This window comes from Hesperophylax consimilis, chromosome 20 (assembly GCF_061612785.1).
Source record: "Hesperophylax consimilis isolate HC1 chromosome 20, BYU_Hcon_1.0, whole genome shotgun sequence".
In the NCBI taxonomy this organism is placed as follows: Eukaryota; Metazoa; Arthropoda; class Insecta; order Trichoptera; family Limnephilidae; genus Hesperophylax; species Hesperophylax consimilis.
This window is the reverse complement of record NC_142855.1, coordinates 13,503,779-13,529,073: the sequence shown is the minus strand read 5'-3', so window position 1 is coordinate 13,529,073 and position 25,295 is coordinate 13,503,779.

Below are 25,295 nucleotides of genomic sequence, written 5' to 3'. Positions count from 1 at the left end.
GGTAGAACTTCTAACAGGGCCTATAAATCCTACTGATCCCTCAACATAAATATTTAAAAAATCTTAATCGTAATCCTACATGTATTCAAAATGACTGATTTTTGCCTACTTATATATAAATTTTTTGATAGATCTAATACGCCTAAATTTTGAATAAGAGAGCTATGTATAATGCCAGTAGCCGAAATAACAAATGGTAATATTTTTATAGTCTGAGAATGCCAAATTCTTTTTATCTCATTTCCTAAATCTGTGTATTTTCTTATTTTTTCTTTAACAGATTTTTGAATATTACTGGAATTTGGAATAGCGACATCAATGATATAAGTTATTTTTTTTTAATTTGTCAGTAAAACTATATCGGGTCTATTATGACTAATCGTTCGGTCTGTTAGTATAGTTTTATCATAATATATTTGATAAAATTCGTTTTCTAAAAATGAATTTGGTTCGTATTCATAATATGGTACTATATTACGGCAGTCAATCAAGTTATGTAATTACCAAACTTTGGTGAATTATTTTTAAAACTTGATTGTGCCTAAATGTATACTCGGACGGTGCTAATATAGAACATCCTGATATAATATGTTTAAGCCAAACATTTTCTACATAAATCATCAATTTGATTTTTATCTTTGATTATATGCTTCCTATATTTTTTAGTATTAATTAATCTTGAATGGCAAGCATAAATCCTTCTATTTCTGCGCTCAACTCTCCAATACTCAACTATTATTATTATTATTAAAATTAAAATTGATGGTGACATTGAAAATGTTACTGACATGAAATACTTAGATAACGGAATTATATTCTATTTCAAATGCGAAATAACCTTTAACAACACACAACAGATAATTGGGAAGATTTCTCTTTAGGGAAAAATTCGTCAAAATAATTCCAGATCAAATACAATTATTATACTACTCCATTCTTGCTCCATATTGTAACTACTGCTCCACGACTCGTTTCTTGTGTAACGACGGAGAACAAAATAACTTACAAAGTCTTCAAAATAGTTTTTTAAAAATAACGTACATAATACTAATAACGGGGGTTTGCTCGACGCTCACATTTTGATTATTTCTGATGAACATATTACTAAAATCTCAAATGTTTCAAGAGGGATCCCTATGGATGCAGGTTATTTATGTTCAATATTAATAAAAACAGAACTTTACCATTAAAATATTTACTCTAAAACGGATTTAAAATTTTATAAAACGTTTTTGAACTATAAAATTATGGGTAAGCATGAGATTTTATTTTTGTAGACGATGAATTAATAACTTCCCAAGAGATCCCTCTAGAAACATTTGAGATTTTAGTAATACGTTCATCAGAAATAATTAAAATAAACCCCACGGAGTATTTTCACAAAAGTCCCCACTCCTCCCCCGCTTGATTCCTCCCCTGTGCCCCTCAAACATTGATATTTTTGGGTTCTACTAAATCCATTATATCTCCTAAACTAAAACATGTATTAGAAAATTACTTCCACAAATCAAATTTGTATAAAATTAACTAAAAGTAATGTGAAATAAAACTTTTTTTATCTGCAAAAATTTTTTTTTGCTAAATTTTGGTTTCAAATTGAATTTTTTTTTGACCGAGGGATTATGAAAAAATGTGTCAAACAAAATATTTGGCAAATGTAATAAGCTTTTAAAAGATGTGCAACATTGCTTAATTATATCTTTCACACTCGTCGAAGTCCGTCTTAATCCATAGAGGACACGGTGCGGCGCGCAGGCGACATGCGCAGCGGTAGAGGATTTTGGGTGACTTTTGTGCTTAGCACTTATTTATGTATTTCGACGAAAAGTTTAAGCAGATGGAAAAATAACATCATTGATAAATTCGAAGATATTGTGAAGTCTGTTGACTTTCTTATCACGAACATTGAAGAAATTAACAACAAAATGAATAGTGAAATCTCGCGAATTAAAGAAGACATCAATAAATTACAGTTCTCCCAGAACCTACAGACATATCTTATTAAAACAGTGGAAAAGATAGCGCTCACCATTTTCCAGGAGCAAGTCCTTTTCCATGTGTGACGGATAAAATACTTACCCGTATCTTTCATGTCTATCGGTGTTTTCATTAGTTTTACCGCGTTCATCTTCCCGACACCATAAAGAGAAGAGGTTGTGTTACATTCTGTGACAGCATGGGCAAATAAAATGAGTTTTCTTTGATCACCTAACTTATGTACAATAAACTGAGCAGAATACACTGTTATTTTTTTTAATGATAAACTAATGTTTATAAGACAAGGTTTTATGCACAGCGCAAAGGATAATAAATTATTATAAGCAATAATTAGTCGCCTGTAATATCAATACAAATTGAAAATATCTCCCGAGTAAAAATAAATGCCGCCGACGGGAATTCAACCCAGGTTCAAGATCAGTTACATAAATGTTGTCGAGTTGGTTTACTTCTATAGAACTAGCGAGCTTCTGCAGCGACCCAATCAAACACAAAAAAAAAACAATTTACTTTTGCGCTCCATTCTTCGTCTCTTTTATTGCAAACGTTAATCAATGTTCCTAGAATTTTTAGTGTCAGCAATATATTTATTTATCACTATACTCACGAGGTACCTGTCTAACTATGAATGACTGCGGTGTACAATTAATATTTGTGAAAACCCTAATACTCTTGGCCTAGTACGTTTTCCAAAATGACTAATTTAACTTGAATATTTTCATGTCTTTCAATTCTAACACTAGTTATCGTCTGTAACAATATTTACTTCAAGTTTATTTTAAGTAAAATACATTAAAACGGGCCTCATTATTTTTTAGTGTACAAATTTCTCAATATTGTTATCTGTTGAAAGTGGTCAAATGAGCAAAACACTCATACATTATATAACGCCCACAAACGTTAGTCACAGATAGACATAATGATTACTTGTTTTTATTATTTTAATCTGTTCTAACTTGATAAAGCAACAAAATGCAACGTGTTTTTTTTAAAAACAGCGCTATCTGTTGGACGTGAAAGCAAAACTTGCTATTGTTTCTCTATCTGCACAGTCGGACTGAGCCACAGCAACGCATGGCGGGGTACAGCTGGTAAATAATCTGCACTTTTTGAAGGTTTTACTTTTTAAAATAATTGTGAGACTAAATATGAAGTTTTCCTTGTTACGCCACTGAGTTTGTTTGATAAAAAGTTTTCTTAGGTCTAAGTCTAAATAAGCGACTTCATTCTATTTTATATTATTTGACTTTTCTAAATAGTATAAAATAAAACAGGTATCCGCGTATGTCTGTTTGTGCGCTTAGTTCTTCTAAACTACGCAACGGATTTTGATAGGGTTTTCACTTGAATTTAAGGATTCTTTCCCGGAAGGTTTATATGTATAATAAATGCATGTTTATTTATGGAAAGTAAAGAAAAGTCGATTTTTTGTAATCATTTCGTAAAAAATATTTTTGTTCGCTTACATTGCTAACACCTTATGAGATCCATAGGATTAACCTTACGAGATACTCGTACATACAATAAGTATGTGGAATTGTATATGTTAAAAAGGCCTACAGAAAAGTCCTTGACGCTATATGTCTATCTCATAAGGAAAACGATAAGGACAACGTAAAGTCTATTTAAGAGAATAAACCTCTTGAAGTCTACAAGTGTCGAAATGTGATGCGTCTCGGATTAATTAAAGACTATAACAAAAGTGGCATAACTTCATTTACACAATCGCATTTCAATATAAAATAAAGGTGACCCTGACACGAATCCCTGACAATGTAGAAACGTGCAGTCACTAGATAAAATACTGCATTCACTTCACACACAAAACTATGACATCTTTGGGGATGCCGTGTGGAGAGGAAACACAAGAGTTGTGTTATGAGACGATGTGTTCTCTGCCTACCCCCGCGGGAAACAGCGTGATGGTTTCATACATTTGTTTTATATCCACAGAAAGAAAGGCTCGTAAATATAATTATTTTATTTACATGCAGTCACGCATTACATAAGTCATAAGATAGTAGGCTCTTTGGTAAGTAAGATACTTTCAGAATCTCCTGAAAGATTCTCCAAAATCAGATGCTATTAGTAATAATAATAATGACTAGCAGTTAAAAACCCGCTCCGCGGGTTTTTTTCTGCTAGGCCCTGCGGGCGGCTCTTCGTTGGGCTTCGCCCATTTTAAGTGATATTAACAACAGTTACATTTAATAGATAGATATTAGGACATTCACAGAGAGAGGGTGAGTATATATATATTGTTAAAACACGGAACAGAAAGGAGTTAATTAATAATAACATGCTAAATTTACGCATAATAAGAATGACAGTTGTTTGAATAAATTAAATTTTACGTATTTGTGATGGATTATTTCAAATGAAACACTATTATTGACTACATGTCTACAACTGATATTAACTGTTATCTTAGGTACCTAATATAATTATCTCATAGGAGACTTGCAGTGCTTAAATATGTGTTACAACCGTCAATGTCTATAAGTTGAATCAATATCGTTTAGTTTGTCACAATTAAAGATAGTTATAACAAAGTTGACTTAAATAATAGATTATTACATATTGATTAATTGTACCCGTGTTTATGAATAAAAGGAGGGTAATTGTGCGATGAGATTAGAAGTCGGTTTAATTAAAAGGTGTTAATTTTACTCCAACTGGTGGTAATTCTTTACCTACAACTGTTACTGTATCTAATAAAGTTTAAAGTTAGATTATATATACAACATCATCAGGAGAGTAAAAATCTATATATAAAGGTAGATTATTACAATATAGCGCCCCTGAGGTGATATCTCACAAAAGCGGCGCTATGCAAATTGTCCAATAAATAAATAAATATAATGTTTACATTTTATTGTGTATACATATTGTGTATACACCGAAGTCAAAAATTAAATATAGATTGCAATTGGGAAAGACGAAGTGGAAGGAGGGGGGAGGGGTAAGAGTAGGCTGGGTTTATAATAAATTAGGAATTACAATATCGTTAGACGGGAAAGACCAGTTGAGTGGGAAAATATTTAAAAGAGAGTTTATAAAAAAATTCTTGTTAATTATATCTGCTTTTATATTAACATGTTTCCTCGTTTCCAAAATTTATATATTATTTATAGTGAAGTATTTTAAGACCTGAAAAAAACAAATAGCATACAACCTTAAAACAATATATCCATAAGACAAATAGCATTTAATAAGGGTTATTCTAATAAATTGATAGTTGAAATACTAAATAAAAAAATTAAACATATTCTCTTCAAACGGTCTTTGTAAAGATAGAAATAAACAATGGCGTAGAATTCTGTTTGTGGATAACGATACTTCTAAAATTATATATAAAAACAATCCTGGTACTATTCAACTGGCGTTTTACACTAATAACAATGAAGAAATATATTCTTAATAATAAAGATAGCAAAATTCGAACAAAAAAATCAGGAGTTTAAAAACTCAACTGGGATGATTGTAATTTCTTTTACAAAGGTAGAACCAATAGAAATTTTGAAGTCAGAACTAAAGAATATCGCACGGCTCTAAATGGAAATAGTGAATCTGAGTTTGCAAATCATCTTTTGAATAATGATCACACTTTCGATAAAAAATTCAGGTCTTAAAATACTTCACTCACGATATAAAGCATCGCAAATAAATAATTTTGAAATTAGAAAACATGTCAATATAAAATCAGATATAATTAATAAACAAAAAAAATATAAATAATAATGAAAAATGCCATTACAAAGTGATAAGCTTCCAGAAGAAATCTGCTTGTTAATCGTAAGTACTCAAATATTGTGAGCTGCATATTTAAATATTCGCGCCATTCATTTGGTTCGTTTTTAGACCGCCAGAGGTGCGCTCTGTCGGCGATCTAATCTATAGCCGTGCGTATCGGCCATTGAAGGATCGCGTGATTTTTTTATAAACGTCAAACATAATTACGTAACTGTGGATAATTTTCACTGTAATGTAATTAATCCAATGGATTATGAACTTTCTAAAACATATTTTCTTTGATATTATCCAAAAATTATATGAGGAGAAACGATGCTTTTGAAGAAATCTCGTATTATTATGAGGCGATCCTATTTTAGTATGAAATCGTGTTTTAATTTTCAAGTTAGCGGAATTTAACCAAAACAGACAATTTAAATTTGACCAATCAGAGGGCCTACACCGTCCAGACGCTGAAGTATTAATACTATCAGATTATTTGTATGGCGCCGAAAATCACCTCAAGGGCGCTTAACAACTTAATTAATTCATTTAATATATTCCTATCACTTAATAACTTATTACTTTATCAAAACACAGAAAGTACACAAAAAACTTTTGCTATCAACAAAAATACAGCACTTATATTAAAACAACAGAGAAGTATTTAATTAGATGATGACCAGCTGATGTGTACCCGGCGTTGCTCGGAGACTTACGACCAGCTGATGTGTACCCGGCGTTGCTCGGAGACTTACGACCAGCTGATGTGTACCCGGCGTTGCTCGGAGACTTACGACCAGCTGATGTGTACCCGGCGTTGCTCGGAGACTTACGACCAGCTGATGTGTACCCGGCGTTGCTCGGAGACTTACGACCAGCTGATGTGTACCCGGCGTTGCTCGGAGACTTACGACCAGCTGATGTGTACCCGGCGTTGCTCGGAGACTTACGACCAGCTGATGTGTACCCGGCGTTGCTCGGAGACTTACGACCAGCTGATGTGTACCCGGCGTTGCTCGGAGACTTACGACCAGCTGATGTGTACCCGGCGTTGCTCGGAGACTTACGACCAGCTGATGTGTACCCGGCGTTGCTCGGAGACTTACGACCAGCTGATGTGTACCCGGCGTTGCTCGGAGACTTACGACCAGCTGATGTGTACCCGGCGTTGCTCGGAGACTTACGACCAGCTGATGTGTACCCGGCGTTGCTCGGAGACTTACGACCAGCTGATGTGTACCCGGCGTTGCTCGGAGTCTTACGACCAGCTGATGTGTACCCGGCGTTGCTCGGAGACTTACGACCAGCTGATGTGTACCCGGCGTTGCTCGGAGACTTACGACCAGCTGATGTGTACCCGGCGTTGCTCGGAGACTTACGACCAGCTGATGTGTACCCGGCGTTGCTCGGAGACTTACGACCAGCTGATGTGTACCCGGCGTTGCTCGGAGACTTTTCACTACTTTCTATATAATATGCATGTATTATATGTATAAACCTTCCGGAAGAAATTCTCTAAATGAAAGTGAAAACCCTACCAAAATCCGTCTCATAGAAGAAGAACTAAGCGCACAAACAGACTGATTTTACACTATTTAGAGAAGTCTCTGATATTTATAATATTACGTAGAATCGATTCCCTAACGGAAAGAGAGAATGATTCAACGAGAAAGATATACACCACCACCATTTGGTGACTACATCTGAATAGCCAGGTACTTCCCGATTTTGTCATTAGCTAGTGTCCAAGGCGATGGGTCGAGAGAGTCCTGCTGGAATGGTAAGATCTCCCTCAACCTGTCTCTCTAACACTAGTAGCAGAAGCATCCGCCGAGACCTAGACAATCCTCACCCCGTGAACCCGGGCACCCCTGCTAAGTCAACAAACGTAGCGAACCACTTGGGTTGCCATATTAGATGTTGGTTATCCAAGAATTTTTATTAACTTTATTTATTTATAGATAGAGATACAAAAGAAAGCATAAATTACATATTATGAAGCTTTGCCTGTCCAACTAGGAAAGTTTCTCGTTCCAGGACAGACAAATTGTCCGGTCTAGTTCATATTATTCCTTTAGAAATGTACATAATTACATTACAAAAAAAATATTTTTTCTCAGCAACTAAGTAAAATATATATAAATTTTAATTTTATTTGTATTTTTACAGTAGTAGTGGCTTCGTAAAGATTAACATGGTAACCTATATTGCATTCGGATTTACAGTAGTAGTGGCTTTGTAAAGATTAACATGGTAACCTATATTGCATTCGGATTTACAGTAGTAATGGTTTGTAAAGATTAACATGGTAACCTATATTGCATTCGGATTTACAGTAGTAGTGGCTTTGTAAAGATTAACATGGTAACCTATATTGCATTCGGATTTACAGTAGTAATGGTTTGTAAAGATTAACATGGTAACCTATATTGCATTCGGATTTACAGTAGTAGTGGCTTTGTAAAGATTAACATGGTAACCTATATTGCATTCGGATTTACAGTAGTAATGGTTTGTAAAGATTAACATGGTAACCTATATTGCATTCGGATTTACAGTAGTAATGGTTTGTAAAGATTAACATGGTAACCTATATTGCATTCGGATTTACAGTAGTAATGGCTTTGTAAAGATTAACATGGTAACCTATATTGCATTCGGATTTACAGTAGTAGTGGCTTTGTAAAGATTAACATGGTAACCTATATTGCATTCGGATTTACAGTAGTAATGGCTTTGTAAAGATTAACATGGTAACCTATATTGCATTCGGATTTACAGTAGTAGTGGCTTTGTAAAGATTAACATGGTAACCTATATTGCATTCGGATTTACAGTAGTAATGGCTTTGTAAAGATTAACATGGTAACCTATATTGCATTCGGATTTACAGTTTTTTTTTTTTTTTTTTTTTTTAGTACATAAAACAGGCATGGTGCCCAAGAATTTACATACATGGATGTTTAAATACATAATAACAACTTTAAATTTATATACATGGATGTTTAAATACATAATAACAACAAAAATAGTAACAAAATGAATAAGCTAAATATGCAGCAGTAAATAACAAATAAGAATGGGTAAAAGGTAAATACAAATATGTTCATAAACGATTTGTTATTGTCACACCTGTACTGGTGAGACAATGATTAGGTAGGTACAATGTTGCTTCTCATTAAATAAAGGGTTTCATCACAATATCAGCTTAATATGATTAAAGGTAATACATTTTTTTTGAAGTGTTTAAAGTGGTCATTAAAAATATCTATTACATTATTAGAGCCATGTATAATGTTATAATTTCTTAATGTTCGCGGTACAGGGGAAAAATATCCTGTATTTGTGTGGTAGGCTTTAATATAGAAAATGTCGTTCATCCTCCTTGTTGATTTTCTTGATGGAATATTGATGTTAATTTGGGATAAAATGTTTGGTGTATCAACTGATGCATGTATAATTTTGTGTAGGAGCAGTACGTCAGAAAGTTTACGTCTGACCGTCAGTGAGTGTAGTTTGTAGTGCAAAATTCGGTCATTATATGTTCCAGATAAACCTTCACGATAAGCAATTACACGGGTTAGTTTCCTTTGTATGGATTCAATCCTATAATTATGAATCTCATAATTGGGAGACCAAATTGTTGATGCATATTCCAGAATACTTCGCACAATTGATTTATATAATGTCAAAGTTAATTCTGTACTTTTAAAACAATTTGTAATTCTTAGCGTTAATCCTAATACTTGTGATGCACTTTTTGAAATTGTATCTACATGTTTATTGAAGCTAAGTGACGAGTCAAATGTCACGCCTAAGTCTTTGATTGGAGTTGTGTTTAGTAAAGGGATATTGTTAATGTGATATGTGTTTGAGAATTTATTAATGTTCTTTGTGTTCTTCATTTGTTTTCATTAAAATATAAATCATTTAGGACGGGTTGTTTCGGAGAATTTGAACAATTCATCTAATTTCAACGTTCATTTGCGAGTTCTGTGAATGTCCTATTCAAGTTCTGTTATTATATCATTATAGGCTAGTTGCTTGACAAAACTGAAATAAAAACAGAACTTGAAAAAATCTTTCGCAGAACTTGAAAATGAACGTTGAAATTTGATGAATTGTTCAAATTTTCTGAAACAACCGGTCCTTAGTGTACACCATTCATGAAGTGATGATAAGTCTTTTTGCAAATCGGTGCAATCTTCTAATGAAGTAATTTTTTTGTACAACTTAAGGTCATCGGCAAACAGGAGATATTTTGATGTTTTTATTCTTCAGTTAGTAGTAGTGGCTTTGTAAAGATTAACATGGTAACCTATATTGCATACGGATTTACAGTATAAGAGATAAGATAGGTATTTAGTAGTAATGGAGATTTTATTTTTTTGTATATACGAGTATTATATTGGGAATTTACCTGGTAACATATGTATGAGATAAGTAGTATTAGATAAGTAGTATTAGATAAGTAGTATTAGATAAGTAGTATTAAACTGTGTAAACCAGGTACCTGATAACATGTTAGAGGAATTACATTAAGATTTACAACATAAAGAAATTAAGTTATGTATTTACAAGTAGTGAACTTATAATATGTAATAATTTATGTGCAAACATGATTATTTTCACTAATTCAAGACATATTTTCAGTACATATTATATTATACGATAATACGAATATATACTGCTCTCACGTCATTGAACCACTCCTGCTAAAATATAAAAAAAACAACAACTCTCAATATAAATATAAATAAATAGTCCCAGATTTAGTGCTACTTTTGTAACGGTATAGTGAAGTTGGTGCATTAGTTAGTACGTATGTCGTACATATTGTGTTATTTATTGTAAATCATCACCGCTATAAGGTACCAAGTTTCACACAGCGAGACTTGGTGTTAGCGTTAGTTTGCCTGTGTTTACGCCTTTCAGCAGTGATGTACTCAATGGTTCCCGGGACGGCGGGATTCATTCCTATCCCCACTTCCTTCGACATCACATTTATTGATGATGTTAACATATTATCAATTACGGTGTCCGCACAAAACAACAACGTGAAATACGATCTCCAGTTTTTTTAAACAACGGTTTTTTTAACTTTAATACATCTATTTTTATTAATAGAATGAATTAAATACATAATATCCTAAATAATGAAACTTCCTCCACAGGTACTGGAGTCAACCGAGCTAACAACTGAGCCAAATCCTGATTGAGTATGACCGACATTTATTTCGCATATTAACTGCTTTAAACTGAAAAGGGCGTTAATTAAAAAAAAAAAATTAAGTAATGTTCGCGTGTGTACTCGCTATTGCCACCAAAGTTGATAAAATGCATTGTCATCGACAACGAGTTTATCTGCCGAGATTCAGCTCGATCGGTTGTCGGGAAGTGGGTTAAATTCCAAGAATTGCATTAATTCCTAGACGTATTTAAAATAGATTGATGACTTGTTGACGGCATCTCACAATTTATTCATTTAAAATAATACATAGTTACTTGCGGCACGTTCCAGAGTGGAAATCAGAATTTGAAACGTTGCTCGAAATGGCTTTAGCCGTGTTTGGTGACCAAATCTGAACAGCCAGGTACTATTCAACCTCCCTCTCCCCATCTCCTTTACCTCGCCAACACCTTCGGCCTCACAACATATCTCAATGCGGATACTATTGTCTCACTTGCTTCAAATAATTATATATAGTTTTAGTCGTGTTCTATGACCAGATGTGAATAGCCATCTCTTTCACCTCCTTAATCCTTTTACTCGCACAGCATACCTCAATTAGTGATGGAATAGTTCCACTGGGTCCGGTAAAACTATGAGCAATTGGGACTCTTACAACAATCTGCAGTTTTATTCTGAAATTGATGAAATTTTGCACACTTAACGTTTAAAACAGGAGGAAGGTCACCAAACTGCTCCCAACCGTCAGCAACCGAAGCCAGTGATACTATGGCATTCTGAAGGTAGTGGAGAGGGGAAGATGAAGGTGGGCAAGTACCTGGCTATTCAGATCTGGTCAACAAACACGACTTAAGCCATTTTAAGCAACGTGTCATTTCTAAATGGTGGTCTTCAAATATACATTGCATCTGCATGAGATTTCGGAAAACCACACCACCCCATTTATAACGGAGAATTCAATAGTATGATATGGTAGAATGCACATACGCCTCAGGGATCTCATTTCTCCTTAAACTTCTGTCTTTGTTTAGCACTCTACACGCTGAAAGCATGTACCACACATACGCCTCAGGGATCTCATTTCTCCTTAAACTTCTGTCTTCGTTTAGCACTCTACACGCCGAAAGCATGTACTACACATACGCCTCAGGGATCTCATTTCTCCTTAAACTTCTTTCTTCGTTTAGCACTCTACACGCCGAAAGCATGTACCACACGTACGCCTCAGGGATCTCATTTCCCCACAACATACCCCAATCGGGGATTCAGTTGGGCAGTTGGGACACTTGCTCGGTAATCACATAACTGTTTTTTTTAAAACCACATATTGAAAAAAAAAAATTAAGTATCTTAAATAAATTACGTTGGTACCTATTTTATCTCCATATTTATTTTACTTATTATCAGTTCATTAGTTCATCAGAAAATTAAAAGTCCATTGAACTTGAATAATGTAAAGCATTACGTAGGAATATTTCACATTACCCATGCACCGGAATCGGGAAGTTTAATTATTCACAAATTAGCGTTAAAATAAAGGATTGGTTCGTTTTTCTTTGGGTAGCACGTCACTGTATACCACTAAAGCAGGGGTAGGGAACCTTTTTACCGTCGGGGGCATTTGAACGTTTGTAGGATCACCCGCGGGCTGCACCTAGTTACTTGCACTAGAGGAAAGGGGGGGGGGGAATCCTCAACATGACTCATTTTACCAAATACCATTTTTTAATATCATATCTGAAAAATTGTAAAATGGTGACCAGATGTCATGTTCATAAACTCCGCATCTAGCAATTTATAATTGCACTCGGAAAGAGAGAGTTGTTTCCCTTGAATTGTGACCAAAGAACCAGCGAAGTTTGATTCCAGTATGTTTATATGCGTTTAGTATACAAGACTGGTTTTAACTTAAAAGTAATTCTGCATAAGAGTCCACAAGCTTAAGTAAAAGGAATATAACAACGGTTTCCTTCGAAATGAAACCGAAACGAGAATTTGAACTGTGCATTCGGAATTCAACATTGGATTAAACTTGTTTGAATCTTTATGCTAGTCCCCAGCTTTAACTATAAATGCACCCATTTACATTCTCAACACAGAACTGGTTTTAACTGACTGTTTAGTTTTGTGTAAAATACAATATACAATAAACATATGATTCCGCAATTGGATATTTTTGATGCATTTTGAACCCAAGACTGGTTTTAAATAATAAATATGCGTTGGAGTCCTTCAGCTTAAATTATAATTGTACTTTCATTTTATAATGAACACGAATTTAATTAATTAACGTATCTGACATACTGCGAAAGAAGTAGATTGAAAGAAGGGTAAATGCAGGTAATTCCGTTAATGGAGGACTGAACGCGCTAAGAAGCGAAGTTAGCAGTCCATATCGGAGTGCTGGTACCTACCTTGATGTATGGAAGTGAGGCATGGAACTGGCAAAGAAAGGATGAAAGTAGACTGAATGCTGTTGAAATGAGATCCCTGAGGCGTGTGTGTGGTAAAATCATGTTTGATCGTGTGAGGAATGTGGAGATCAGCAAAGAGTGCAAGGCTAATATAAGCGTAATGAGTAAGATTAAGAAAGAGACGCTTAGATGGTTTGGGCATGTAGAGCGAATGAGCGAAGATAGGAGTGTAAGGAGGATATATGATGCAAATGCGAATGGTAGCAGAAGTCGGGGACGCCCGAGGAAGACATGGCACGATCAAGTGAATCAGATACTCGAGTCGGGCCATGTCAAGAGTCAGAATAATAGAAGAGTATGTATGAATGTGAATGAGGCAAGAAGTGTGTATCAAGACCGAGTTCTTTGGCAGTCCGTCCTCTCTGCCTACCCCTGCGGGGAAACGGCGTGATGGTTAGTTAGTTAGTGTACTGCGAAAGAAAACCGTTCTGAATGTTTTTTGTTTTTACTTTGCGGTTTGTTTCAGCACGACTCGAAGAACGCACCAAAAGTGTTCGCGGGCCGCACCAAAAAAGGCCACGAGGGCCGCAGTTTCCCCACCCCTGTACTAAAGAGTGCGAACACATCATCAGCAATTCATTTATTTATGGATCTTTCCATGTACATATTTTAATTTATCTCGTTTACTGATATCGTAACCAACAAAGCGCTGGTTTTTCCCGCAACTCGCTCTGTACAAACACATTACTGATAAAGGAAGCGGTTACAGAATAAAAATATTATTTTTCGTATTTCTCTCCTTTTTTAGAATATTAGTGTTTCATTCTTTGTTATTTAAATGTGACTCCTTATCTCGGGCCCAGAGGTCAGAGAGGTCGCTGATATAAAACTGTACACTGTAAAACTGTAATATTTGTTAGTAAATTATAATCGAAATTTCCCCTGAAACGTTTCGTAAGTAAGTACTTAAATATATATTTTATATTTCAAATAAGGAATTATACAATTGGTCCATAGAAACAACATCTCTCAGATAGGTAGGTATCATAATAATTTTTAAAAAGTGCGAATAAGAAAGTCATAATAAAACACGACGTCACATTAAAAATATATATTTACCGTTCAAACCGCTACCATCTCGATACGGAAACGGAACGTACAAACAAATTTACAGAAAGACTGTCCAGTTAAAACAGGACTCTAGTATTTGATATATATAGATTTGTCGGTAAGCACTTACAGTCCATTAACCATGTACATCAGACAGATCCGGAGCTGTTAATGATGTTGGTTCAATGAATAATCCAAGATTCCGACTTCGAGCGTAGAACGCAACATTATCAAAAATCCAACAAACTTCGACACTTTCTACCTTTCTTCATTTTTGTCGATTTTCACCCTAAAGGACTAGTTTTCTACTATAACTATGTTGAAAATTAGTCCTTCGACATAGTTATAACCGAAAACGTGTATCCTGCTTTGTGCATGACAAGCAATAAAATAATCTTTCAGCGTTGCCATATTCGCCCATTTATCCTGTCCTAATTGTTCGCATTTTCTGTATTAACACATGAACATGGCAACGTTGGAATGTTTTTCTTGCTTGTCATGCACAAAGAGCACGCTCACTATTTGGGGACATTTTGTTATACGAAATTAATATCGACAACAGTTCTAAACAAAACAAAAATTTCCAAAAGAAGTTACTCATCAAGGAATCAATACTGACACAGAAAAAAACCCAAAACTTTGTGGTGACATCTTTAACAATTATTTTGTTAATGTCGGCGCTAATCTTGCTAGTAATATTATCCTAGACAAAAAACACACTCAACAACCAGAGCTAAACCCAACTTTTGAAGAAGGTTTCCACACATTTGCTTCAGTAACTGATAAAGAAGTAGAAAACGCTATAATAAGTTTACGAGGATCAGCAAGCCCTGGCTACGACAACATAACTGTAAAAACATTAAAAACTGTACGTGAGATAATCAGCAAACCAATTGGTTATATAATAAATGTTAGTCTGAAGAAGGGCATATTCCCGAACAACTATAAGAAAACTATTGTGACCCCTGTTTTTAAATCTGGTAATGAAAAAAACACTTCTAACTATCGTCCCATAGCACTCACATCAAATATAGCAAAAATCTATGAAAAAAATGTTAAAAAACAACTCAACAACAACTTAAAAGATAAGAAGATAATGAGCCCAAACCAGTTTGGATTTAGGGACAATCTCAACACACAGGATGCGATTGCTAAATTGACATCAACAATAATGCAAAAATTAGATAATGGAGAAAAGTGTCTTGGAATCTTCATTGATCTCCGCAAAGCATTTGATAGCATATCACACTCAAAACTCACTGAGAAACTAAAACAAATTGGATTGGACGGAATAGTGCTATCATGGTTCCAAAGTTACCTAAAAGAGAGATTTCAATATATCAAAATCAATAATACCCTTAGTGAACCCAAAACCTCATCTTTTGGCATACCGCAAGGAACTGTCACCGGTCCGATCCTTTTTATTATATATGTAAATCAAATGTTCACTCTTTCCATTGTTGGAGATATCATATCTTACGCAGACGACACTGTAGTTATCACAAAAGGAAAACCATGGGAGGAAACAATGAGGATAGCCAATATCAATATAAACATACTCAAAACATGGTTTGACCTAAATTGTCTCACTAAATACCGAGAAAACATATTTCATCCCATTCTCTTTGCAGGAAAAAAAATTTCGAAAACAATATTACCATTAAAATCCATCATCACAGTGTGAAAATAAAAAAGAATGCGGCAATGTAAATTGTTTACCAATAACATGCAAAAATAGTATAAAGTATCTCTGTATCATAGTAGATAGACACTTAAAATGGAACGAACAAGTCCAAAATACGGCAACCAGAGTAAGAATACTTATTCATTAGATTGAGAAACATCCTATCATATAATATGATTAAAACTAATTATTTCTCTCTTGCCCAATCTATTCTCCAACATGGTATAATTGGGTGGGTATAACCTACAGAAAAGGCACAGAGGTTGATTCTAAAAGTCATCCTACGAAAACCATCTATATTTCCAACAACACAGTTATTTAACTCTTTTAGGGTTCTCAGTCTAAATAATATATTCAAAAAGAACTCATTGTTACAAACTCATAAAGATCATTTCAATCCTACAATAACATTTCCAAAAGTAAGTAACCGATCAAGATCACGTGGCAACTTAGAAATCCCTAAATTTAAAATGAGCGCTTCTCAACACCATTATACTTATCAAGGTATAAAATGTTTTAATGCAATCCGATATAAAATCAAATCTGAAAAAAAATAAAAAGCCTTTAAATTACAAATAAAACAACTTCTTAATCAACCAAATAATAATTATAAGTTTTAATTTGATTTTTTACATACCTTCTGATTACAGGTACATATTAGTAGTAATTGATCAAATTCAAATTTTAATGGTACATACTCAGTATATAATTAACTATTTAATTTCATAAAATTAATTAACAAAAAAAAAAAATCTTCTTTTACAATATCCTCTTAAAATATTATATCAGCATTCGAGCCACCAATAGATTATTGTCGCAATTTATTATGTACCTCCGCTTGCAATATTATCAGCTTTGTTTACTCCAAATGAATAAAATAACTCCATGTACTTATACCACCTACTACCTACTTATTATTCGAAATATAATAATATTATTTTTATTCTTAAATTAATGATCAATGTAAATAAATATATTCTTATATTTATTTACATTTACTATGTATCTAATTTAGTGACAGCTATTGTAGTCTATTTTCATTATCTATACTTTTGCTATCATGCTTTATACATTTTGTTTATTTCTTACTTTGTAAATAAAAAACTTTCTTTCTTTTCTTTACCCAATATAATATAATATATTGTAATGGTACTACTCCCCAAATCAAACACGAGAATCGTTTTTCTCTATTTAATTAGGTAGTTACGTTAAAAAGAAAACATTTTTATTGTAATTAGTTTGTTTTAGTTTAACATATTTATGTTTTTATATAAAAGAAATATATTTTTAAATAAAAAAAAATCTTTAGCTCCGTACGTTGTAATCCTTCCTTGCCGGTGCCGTTAACTGATTTAGTGAATTGACAAATACAGGGTGTCTGGGGGTAAAGTGCACTAACTTCGGGAGGTGATTCTACATGTTGATAGAACTAAAAAAGGCACAATTTTATTTTTAAATTCCGTTGTATTTTCCCATACTAAAATATTTTCCATAGAATTTTTTTTTTCCATATGAACGATTTAAATTTTATACCTGAAATCTTTTTATTTTTTAATGTGAATATCGCCAAATATCCTATAATATTAATAATGCCTACAACTTCTGACGTTTCCCATAAATTCTGGTGGCAACCTGCGACACTAGCGCCTTCTAGCGGCATGAGTTGTGCGCCTTGGTTTTCACTAATACATTTTTTTATGGATTTAATGTGAAATTATTTTATTTATTTAACATTAATTAACTATATTTATCTATTTTATTTAAATAGATATCTCACAAACTACCTTTTTTTATTACATTAAAAATATATTAAACTGCTATTGACTATCTTTAATGGTTTAGAAAGGTAATAAAATACTTATATAATTGTGAGAAATTATACAAAAAAATATCAATAAATTTAATAATATGAATGTATATATTTTTTTTAATATCTGTATTAATATTATATATTGAATATATTCGAAAATTCAAAAATCAGACAAAATTCTGTTTTTCCTCCTTCATATAATCCGGGCCTCTTCGAGACCCGCATTAATGAATCCTTTCCTACAGCCACCACCTTAACCCGCCTCACAAGGCTGCCCAACGGAGTGGTGACATACCTCCCCCACCTTTACAGTGTACAGACAGAGGCGCTCTTGTGAGGTGTCACTTGAAACAAATGTGTTTTGAACATCAACATGACGATGATTTATAACATCAACTTGAACACAGAATGCTACATGGAACTAACACAGTTTTGCTGAATTAACCTTAAAGTTTGTATTGTTCAATCGACGTTTTACTTAATCAAGAATATTTTATGTGTTAGGATTTAATGAAATCATTTCACCAACTTTACTTATAACCTGTCGACATTTGTTGACATCTTGAAAAACGACATGGAAGTGTTTTTGCAGTTTGTTCGTAAACTGAACCACGGACCCCACTTTTTTACACATTTTTATATTTTTTTTAATCAAAATTGTCATAATACAAATTAGAAAGTGCAAAAAACCGCCACCAATTACTAAATAAATTCAATTTGCAGCCGCCATTGAAAGAAATGTCAAAGTCAACATGCTACACTAGCTCCCTCTTGCGGATAGAGTTGTTGATATTGCCACTATTTCTCTGGAGTTGGTCGTATTATTAATATTATATGGTATTTGAAATCGCACAAGAGTCCCAACTGCTCCCAACCATCTGGAGCCAGTGAGACTATGGTATTCACAATCGGCTGAAGGTAGTGGGCAGCGGATCAAGATGGGGAAGAGGTAGGTTGGGAAGTACTTGACTATTCAGATCTGGTCACCAAAGCCATTTCAAGCAACGTCTCAATTCTGAATGGTGATCTTGCACCAGGGCGATACTGAGAGTGTCTTCCACTCTGGAACATGCCGCAAATATACAATATATTATTATCATCAAATGAAATTGACTTGCGCACGCCGGTTTTCAAGTCGCGACTTCCGACTCGCTACTCGAGAGCTTAACTCCTCCACAACGGAGGCCGTCGTAATTATATAATTCTGTTATGAATCAAACGTATACACAATATATACATTCTGTCTTCTTATTATGGTTTATAGTTTCATATTAAGTTAAAGAGCATGGCGCGTTGTTTGTTTCATATTAAGTTAAAGAGCATGCCACGTGGTTTGTTTCATATTAAGTTAAAGAGCATGTCGCGTGGTTTGTTTCATATTAAGTTAAAGAGCATGCCACGTGGTTTGTTTCATATTAAGTTAAAGAGCATGCCACGTGGTTTGTTTCATATTAAGTTAAAGAGCATGCCGCGTGGTTTATTTCACATTAAGTTAAAGAGCATGCCACGTGGTTTATTTCACATAAAGTTAAAAAGAGCATGCCGCGTGGTTTGTTTCATATAACGTTAAAGAGCATGCCGCGTGGTTTGTTTCAAATTAAGTTAAAGAGCATGCCGCGTGGTTTATTTCACATTAAGTTAAAGAGCATGTTGCGTGGTTTATTTCACATTAAGTTAAAGAGCATGCCACGTGGTGTATTTCACATTAAGAGCATGCCGCGTGGTTTGTTTCATATTAAGTTACAGAGCATGCTGCGTGGTGTATTTCATATTAATATGAAACAAACCACGCGGCATGCTCTTTTTATTTTGTTGCGATTTTAAAGTAAATGGGTGTATATGCATGCATGTATATATTACGGTGCATTAAAATCGTTTCGGTGTCGGCATTAAAATCGTTTGACAAACGGAGTCTGGAAACGCTCGATTTCAAGAATTCACAAAACTCGTTTTTAATTAATTTGTCAATAATGTTATGAGAAAGCAAAAAGTTAATCAAGCGAAACTGTCGCAGATAATCTAAGCTATAAAACAGTATTTTTTTAGTTTTTTTCCATTACCCGTTCATACATTTCTATTGAAAAAAAATTTTTTTAGTAGTTTACATTTATATTTTTTATTCAGTAATTAATTTTTTTATTTGTATAATACTGAAGCGAAACGATAGAAAAAGCTTCAATTTATCTAAAGCATATTTTTTGGTAATCATAATCTACACCAATTCGTTATAAAGATTAATCGAAATAGTGATTTAGCATTATGCTTCGTTTTAAGATGAAGCTACAAGCCAAAACTGTGTATATTCTTGGTATACCTAAAATGCTCATATTGTAGGTTGTAGGCATTAAAATCGCTTGACTAACGGAGTCTGGAAACGCTCGATTTCAGAAATTCACAAAACTCGTTTTTATTTAATTTGTCAATAATGTTATAAGAAAGCAAAAGTTAATCAAGCGAAACAGTCGCAGATAATCTTAGCTATAAAACTGTATTTTTTAGTTTTTTTCCATTACCCGTTCATACATTTATATTGAAAAAATATATATTTTAGGAGTTTACACTTAAATTTTTTATTCAGTAATTGATTTTTTTATTTGTATTCTACTGAAGCGATACGATAGAAAAAAATTCAATTTATCTAAATCATATTTTTTGGTATTCATAATGTACACCATTTCGTTATAAAGATTAATCAAAATAGTGATTTAGCATAAAGCTTCACTTTAATATGAAGCTACAAGCCAAAACTGTGTATATTCTTGGTATACCTCATATTGTAGGTTGTAGGCATTAAAATAGCTTGACAAACGGATTCTGGAAACGCTCGATTTCAAGAATTCACAATTTGTGAGTTTTTATTTAGTTTGTCAATAATGTTATAAGAAAACAAAGAGTTAATCAAGCGAAACTGTCGCAGATAATCTTAGCTATAAAATTGTATTTTTTTCAGTTTTTTTCCATTACCCGTTCATACATTTCTATTGAATAAAAAAATTTTTGGTAGTTTACATTTATATTTTTATTCAGTAAATAATTTTATTAATTGTATTCTACTGAAGCGAAACGATAGGAAAACCTTCAATTTATCTAAAGCATATTTTTGGTATTCATAATGTACACCAATTCGTAATAAAGATTAATCAAAATAGTGATTTAGCATTATGCTTCGCTTTAAGATGAAGCTACAAGCCAAAACTGTGTATATTCTTGGTATACCTCATATTGTAGGTTGTAGGCATTAAAATCGCTTGACAAACGGATTCTGGAAACGCTCGATTTCAAGAATTCACAATTTGTGAGTTTTTATTTAGTTTGTCAATAATGTTATAAGAAAACAAAGAGTTAATCAAGCGAAACTGTCGCAGATAATCTTAGATATACAACTGTATTTTTTAGTTTTTTTCCATTACCCGTTCATACATTTATATTGAAAAAATATATATTTTAGTAGTTTACATTTAAATTTTTTATTCAGTAATTGATTTTTTTATTTGTATTCTACTGAAGCGATACGATAGAAAAAAATTCAATTTATCTAAATCATATTTTTTGGTATTCATAATGTACACCATTTCGTTATAAAGATTAATCAAAATAGTGATTTAGCATAAAGCTTCACTTTAATATGAAGCTACAAGCCAAAACTGTGTATATTCTTGGTATACCTCATATTGTAGGTTGTAGGCATTAAAATAGCTTGACAAACGGATTCTGGAAACGCTCGATTTCAAGAATTCACAATTTGTGAGTTTTTATTTAGTTTGTCAATAATGTTATAAGAAAACAAAGAGTTAATCAAGCGAAACTGTCGCAGATAATCTTAGCTATAAAATTGTATTTTTTTCAGTTTTTTTCCATTACCCGTTCATACATTTCTATTGAATAAAAAAATTTTTGGTAGTTTACATTTATATTTTTATTCAGTAAATAATTTTATTAATTGTATTCTACTGAAGCGAAACGATAGGAAAACCTTCAATTTATCTAAAGCATATTTTTGGTATTCATAATGTACACCAATTCGTAATAAAGATTAATCAAAATAGTGATTTAGCATTATGCTTCGCTTTAAGATGAAGCTACAAGCCAAAACTGTGTATATTCTTGGTATACCTAAAATGCTCATATTGTAGGTTGTAGGCATTAACATCGCTTGACTAACGGAGTCTGGAAACGCTCGATTTCAGAAATTCACAAAACTCGTTTTTAATAGGAGAGTCGAAAGTGAACGTATGCTGTATAACTGTTAAACAAAATCACCAAATCAACTGTTAAACAAAATCACCAAACTTCTGATGTTTTTCAACCTAAGATTTATGGTTATGCGCCCCTGAAGCCTGTCTGCTCATTAGGTACATCACTACTGTAAAGCGTATCACATTTGTACGTCGCACACTAACTCTGTGTGAAACTTGGTACCTACTACGGTAATGATTTATAATAAATACATAACACAATATGGCGTACGAAGTAATGCACCAATTTCACCAAAGTAGCACTAAATCAGGTACTATGTATTTATATTCATAGTTTATGTTTCATAGTTTATATTTCTATCTATATATATAGTTATTGTTTTTACATTTTAGCAGTAGTTCAAGAAATGAGCGCGGTATATATTCGTATTGCCGTATAATATAATTTGTTCTGAATTCATGTTTTAATTCAGTGAAAACAATCATGCACATAATTTATTACACATTCTAGTTACAACGCTTACCTCATACTCTGTAAATTTTAATATTTTATGTTACCAGGTTAATTCGGTAAATCCGATTATAATATATGCTACCAGATTAATTTTTTCTACTTCTCACAAAACAATGTATGTGTACTTATATTTATTATATACATTTTCTTTATTACACAACTTAGTTTCAGAGAAAAATGAAACTTTTTTTTTTTTGGTTTTTGTTATGTAATTATGTACATTTCAGTAATAATATGAACTAAACATGTCAATTTTTCTGTCATAGAACGGGAAACTTTCCTAGTTGGACAGGCAAAGCATCCAATATGTAATATGTACTTTCTTTTGATAAATAAATAAATAAATAAATTTATTTTGTCAATAATGTTATAAGAAAGCAAAAGTTAATCAAGCGAAACAGTCGCAGATAATCTTAGATATAAAACTGTATTTTTTAGTTTTTTTTCCATTACCCGTTCATACATTTATATTGAAAAAATATATATTTTAGTAGTTTACATTAAATTTTTTATTCAGTAATTGATTTTTTTATTTGTATTCTACTGAAGCGATACGATAGAAAAAAATTCAATTTATCTAAATCATCTTTTTTGGTATTCATAATGTACACCATTTCGTTATAAAGATTAATCAAAATAGTGATTTAGCATAAAGCTTCACTTTAATATGAAGCTACAAGCCAAAACTGTGTATATTCTTGGTATACCTCATATTGTAGGTTGTAGGCATTAAAATCGCTTGACAAACGGATTCTGGAAACGCTCGATTTCAAGAATTCACAATTTGTGAGTTTTTTTTTAGTTTGTCAATAATGTTATAAGAAAGCAAAGAGTTGATCAAGCGAAACTGTCGCAGATAATCTTAGCTATAAAATTGTATTTTTTTAGTTTTTTTCCATTACCCGTTCATACATTTCTATTGAATAAAAAATTTTTTGGTAGCTTACATTTATATTTTTATTCAGTAAATAATTTTATTAATTGTATTCTACTGAAGCGAAACGATAGGAAAACCTTCAATTTATCTAAAGCACATTTTTGGTATTCATAATGTACACCAATTCGTAATAAAGATTAATCAAAATAGTGAATTAGCATTATGCTTCGCTTTAAGATGAAGCTACAAGCCAAAACTGTGTATATTCTTGGTATACCTAAAATGCTCATATTGTAGGTTGTAGGCATTAAAATCGCTTGACTAAAGGAGTCTGGAAACGCTCGATTTCAGAAATTCACAAAACTCGTTTTTATTTATTTTGTCAATAATGTTATAAGAAAGCAAAAGTTAATCAAGCGAAACAGTCGTAGATAATCTTAGTTATAAAACAGTATTTTTTAGTTTTTTTCCATTACCCGTTCATACATTTACATTGAAAAAAAAAATACTTTAGTAGTTTACATTTAATTTTTTTATTCAGTAATTGATTTTTTTATTTGTATTCTACTGAAGCGATACGATAGAAAAAAATTCAATTTAACTAAATCATATTTTTTGGTATTCATAATGTACACCATTTCGTTATAAAGATTGATCAAAATAGTGATTTAGCATTAAGCTTCACTTTAATATGAAGCTACAAGCCAAAACTGTGTATATTCTTGGTATACCTCATATTGTAGGTTGTAGGCATTAAAATCGCTTGACAAACGGATTCTGGAAACGCTCGATTTCAAGAATTCACAATTTGTGAGTTTATTTAGTTTGTCAATAATGTTATAAGAAAACAAAGAGTTAATCAAGCGAAACTGTCGCAGATAATTTTAGCTATAAAATTGTATTTTTTTAGTTTTTTTCCATTACCCGTTCATACATTAAAATCGCTTGACTAACGGAGTCTGGAAACGCTCGATTTCAGAAATTCACAAAACTCGTTTTTATTTAGTTTGTCAATAATGTTATAAGAAAGCAAAGAGTTAATCAAGCGAAACTGTCGCAGATAATCTTAGCTATAAAATTGTATTTTTTTAGTTTTTTTCCATTACCCGTTCATACATTAAAATCGCTTGACTAACGGAGTCTGGAAACGCTCGATTTCAGAAATTCACAAAACTCGTTTTTATTTAGTTTGTCAATAATGTTATAAGAAAACAAAGAGTTAATCAAGCGAAACTGTCGCAGATAATCTTAGCTATAACATTGTATTTTTTTAGTTTTTTTCCATTACCCGTTCATACATTTCTATTGAATAAAAAAATTTTTGGTAGTTTACATTTATATTTTTATTCAGTAAATAATTTTATTAATTGTATTCTACTGAAGCGAAACGATAGGAAAACCTTCAATTTATCTAAAGCATATTTTTGGTATTCATAATGTACACCAATTCGTAATAAAGATTAATCAAAATAGTGATTTAGCATTATGCTTCGCTTTAAGATGAAGCTACAAGCCAAAACTGTGTATATTCTTGGTATACCTAAAATGCTCATATTGTAGGTTGTAGGCATTAACATCGCTTGACTAACGGAGTCTGGAAACGCTCGATTTCAGAAATTCACAAAACTCGTTTTTATTTATTTTGTCAATAATGTTATAAGAAAGCAAAAGTTAATCAAGCGAAACAGTCGCAGATAATCTTAGCTATAAAATTGTATTTTATAGTTTTTTTCCATTACCCGTTCATACATTTCTCTTAAATAAAA